We start from the raw sequence: 5,000 nt of genomic DNA, 5'->3' as shown, positions 1-5,000 counted from the left end.
TTGTTTTTAGGGGGATTTCATCTTTCTTAGGCTCAGCTAGGCCATCTTACCCTCTTTAATGTATAATTGAGTTATTATGGTTTCTCCAAAGATTCGAAAGCTTACAAACCTACCTAATAGGTCCGCTAGGTGCGTACGGTCTATGATGACACTCCTAACGCACCGGTCGACTCAAGGTGGCACCTTCAGTCTTTGCAAAACGAACACCGCTGAATAGGAGCACACACTTTCTGTATGACGCATCCCAGGGACCGTTTTACTGCACTTTGTGCAGTAAAACGGTCTAAAACTCTTTAGCCTTCCTGAGAAGGCTAAAGAGTATTCACCTCAATGTGTATCAACTAACATGGATCACATATTAGCTTAACTGCTAAACAAGAAAGGCTTCCCTTTTCAATGACTCCACTCACAAATGTTTTTTCTGATGCAACCCGACTTAGGGGAATGCTCTTCCACCAGTTCTAGACAGTTTTATAATTCTGGCATAATACCTACTGTCTCGACAAAGGGGCCAAAAAATTGTTTTAACCAGGGTAGACAATCAAATATCCTTTTGCTAGCAGCAAACTGACATTTACCTTTAATGTGCGCTAAATTTCAAAAATTGACATATGGATTAGGCCTACACAGTGAATACCAAATCTGTTTTTTAAAGGAGAGAAAGGGTTAAGATAGCAAATGCTGAGACAGCTCATTGAAGAACAGGTCGGGATGAGACACTGAGTGCAGAGGAAGGTAGGCAAGGAGCAGGACATCTTTGGACAGTGAATACAGAGACGGGTCATTAAGGTCATTAAGGTGCACGGAATGGGTTAGACCAGGGGCCGGCAACCTCTTCTCTTTGGGGCTATTTTGGGTTAGAAATGGGGTGTGGATAGCTATATGAGGCCGGATATTTGTAGTAATATTCTATTTAGCTACTTTAGCAATTAAATAGCCTGTATAGGCATATACAACAATTGGAGTTTATGCAATGAATACATGCAATTGCGATACACATAGGCTACAAAACAAGCATTTCAATGGATGTTACATCTAACAACAAATGAGGGAGGAATGCATGAAAAATCAACTATCAGGTTTTTATGTTGAAATCGAGTAGACCTCTTCAGTTTCAGTCCATGTCTGTGCAAAATTAAAAGGATATCATTGCATCATAGAAAATATCAGCATAACCCTGCTTTAAAATAACAGCCCTTGTTGTTATTTTTGATTCCCAGCAACACTTGGGGCCTGAATGAGCAAAAAAACATATTATCTCAGGGTTACAACTTGCTATAATGAGGTAATCAAACTCCCCCTACCTTTCGCAGTTTAATGGGACTTTTGTTTCTGAGCTCTCTGAATATCAGGGCTGTATGATGTTGTTTTCAGCTTCTTTTGCCTTCTTTGGATCCATAGCTAGGGGATTTTAGCAAGCTCAGAAAATAGGCGCTAGGATAGTCTCGCCATGCACATTTCATGCAGAATTAATGCCATATACAAGCAATATATTTTTACATATTGATAATGTATGGTTGACATTTGGCCTACAAGAGTCATAGGAAAATCAATCCCATAAATGTTAATTTCGAGTTAAAAAAATGAATTTGGCCAAAGGGCCGTAGGGGCGGGGCCAAAGGGCCGTAGGGGCGGGGCCAAAGGGCCGTAGGGGCGGTACCATAGGGCTGCATGCGGCCTGCGGTCCGCGGGTTGGTGAACCCTGGGTTAGACAGTGACTACAGAGTCAGCTCATTAATGAACTGACTCTGCATTCGCTGTCTAACCCAGGGTTCACCAACCCGTGGACTCAAAATGACTCAATTAATGCAGGCTATGTGGCTCAGCCTAGCTCCGCCCTCTTCCACTGCGTGGCTAAGATGGCTGCCGTTGAGTACGAAAAGTGTACATCGATCCTAACTCAGCGGTTTGACCGTTTTGAGTACACTATCCGGGTCCTTTCAGTACACTTCTTTTTGCCCCGATCTTAATTTGAACGCCCTACGTTCTCAAAATATGTATAGTAAGTATATGGATAGTATGGATATTGGAACACAGCAATTGACATGATAAAATGCAAAATCTTTCATACCTGTTCGGGTAATCGAACACGCTAGCCACTATCCTCTCATAATTCCCCCCATTTCAGATGACTAGCATTACCACATGCTAGTGGAGGATAATAATTATCATAATAAGTATACCATCCATTTGGAAGTGCCTTTCATGTTCCTCACATTAGAGGGAAGGTTGAAGGACGACACAACTGAGACAAACACAAAGAAGGACCACAGAACACAAATCGTAAACGGAGAATAGGCAAGCTATTGAGTAAAGGCTTTCATAATACTCAAAGCATATGTTGTGGATCATCCTCTTCTTTGTCTGTGGAAGACAAGACTTTGTTTATGTTTCATCATCTCTCCTTTAGAGTGCCCATCTGTGGCGGTATTTATAGAGCACGTCATCACGAGACAACCTTGGGAAGAATAGGACAGTGAATTGCGGAAAAACTGATTAAACGCAAAGAGAAAAAGGTAAACGATGGAATATTTGCAATGTAAAGAGAAATGTAAACCGCATATAGGGTCAACCATCAACGTTCACCTTTTAAATTGGGAGCCCCTTGAATGGGGAGAAAGAAGCAGGCTCCATTATAGACATTTATCATCTCAGGAGGTATACATTGCTAACAAAATATACTTGAGAGTGAGAGAGAGAGAGAGAGAGAGAGAGAGAGAGAGAGAGAGAGAGAGAGAGAGAGAGAGAGAGAGAGAGAGAGAGAGAGAGAGAGAGAGAGAGAGAGAGAGAGAGAGAGAAAAGAGAGAGAGAGAGAGAGAGAGAGAAAAGAGAGAGAGAGAGAGAGAGAGAGAGAGAGAGAGAGAGAGAGAGAGAGAGAGAGAGAGAGAGAGAGAGAGAGAGAGAGAGAGAGAGAGAGAGAGAGAATGAATTCATACATTGTAAATGTTAACAGGTAACACATGCTGAATGACTTTTTCTTCAAAGCTTAGTGTGGAGTTACTCAGACACACAGCTTTGCAATAGTAATATAAACACAAACACATAAACATGCACGTACACCCACACCCACGCACATATATATATTACACACAATGCAGAGACAATAATTATAAGTCTTAATTCAGATATACAGCTACATCACAAACAGCTTGCAGATTATCAACTATACATGTCAAGCAGACAGCTATAATAATGTATGTACAGGCTGAATATAACTGTATGTACAGACAAAGGGGCAGGCAGATGAGATAGAGCCAGATGGAGGGGAAACAGGCAGTCGGTGTCATGGCAACAATAGACAACAGTGTGCATAGAACACACCACAGGCTGCCAACGTCATGTGCATTCTTTATTCCCTTCCCTGCCATAATCTCAAGTGTAAAAATAATTATGTTGACGCTCCAGGTTTTGCTCTCATCTCCGCGAATTTTAATTAGTGACACCTTCTCAGAGATCTGTGTTTTAATGAACCGCCGAGCCTACGTCGGCTTGTGCGCTTATCGCGCTGCCGATCGCGAATTACAAAAGCCAACGTAATTAAAAAGATATCATGAAGTCTGTCAGACTCTGATTCATCTTCTCTTAGGTGACGCCTCCTCTTTGTGGCGGTCAATCAGCTTCCTGACCCACTGTCTACCGGCAGCGTCCCACCACGCAGTCTCTCTGCTGTGCTCTAGAATCTAAAGCAACCGCACTCCTCAGCGAGACCTTTTAACTGAGGAATCAGATAAACTGCATTCCAAAACACCTCCCTATGTCTCCCGTCCAGTCGCTCACTATACTCTCGAGGAGTTGAACCGTAGCAGTTAGTGGACAAACAGGAGGAAACGAGCGGGGTTGACGTGAGACAGCTGAGCTGCTTCAGGCGACATGCGAGCAGCTTAATGGGTGCATGTCTAGTGATATGGTGGAAAAACCTCAGAAGCACTTCCTACTTTGGATATACTGAGGTATCCTGGACTGAGACTGCTCTCTAGCTGACTAAGCATTGGGACAGTGGGGACAGTGATGGTCAGGGTAAACAGCTGCACATGTAGGAAGGAAGGGCGAGTGGGAGCAGCACTACAAAACTGGAATATTGGACTGTTGTCGCAATGAGAGGCTCAGAGGCCTCACTTTTGAAACCAAATAAAAGGGAATTGTACCCGCTTAGGTTGCCGATACGGTTGTATTCAACCAAGCCAGGTGTATTCAACCCCACAGACTGCCTGTCATGTAGTTAGCATGGGAAATGGATTCCAGCAGCCTGTTGAGTATTTGTTTCCAGCATTGTTCATTGACTGTCCTTCTGACACACTCACTATCTCTCCAACACATACAAGCACCCACACACAAATCAACAAACACAGGCACACAATATCAACATGAAATATTCATGCTCACTGTATGATTGTAAATACAAAATTCCGGAAATTGACCCCCATTGCTCCTCTCCCTTTCTACGCATACACACGCACACAAACATGAATATTCATGTATGCACAAATACACAACTTGTAAAATGACTATATCCCCCCTTCCCACATAGAAATCCCCATCATATAATATCGCATAATGTTTGTGTATTCACTAAAGAGTGAGTGCTAGAGTGAGCTCATCAAAGCCGTATAAAGAATATCCTTACTCTCGTGGCTTAGTTCTAACATGTAACATGTAACAAGTGTTGCTGCTTTCAGAACTATTTTCGGTGAATTCAGTCTCGTATTTCGGTTACGTATTCATTCAACATTACCTATTCCCTGCTCTTATACCACCAAAATTACTATACTTTTATTTTTATCATATATTGTATATCAAAATATTTTTCAACCTGTATCGCTAATTTTCTTACAACTCAAAATGTCCATTAATCTAAATCATGGTTGCTTTGTTAAAGGGGACCTATTATGCTTTTTCGAGTTTTATGACCTATAAACGTTGATATAATGATTGATAATCATGTTTAACCATACCAAAGTGTCAAATAATGACGTAGGCCTACATGCATTTCGACGTATTCC

The sequence above is a fragment of the Gadus morhua genome, chromosome 10 (assembly GCF_902167405.1).
Source record: "Gadus morhua chromosome 10, gadMor3.0, whole genome shotgun sequence".
Lineage (NCBI taxonomy): Eukaryota > Metazoa > Chordata > Actinopteri > Gadiformes > Gadidae > Gadus > Gadus morhua.
The sequence above is the reverse complement of the archived record's forward strand: the minus strand, read 5'-3'. Positions refer to the sequence as shown.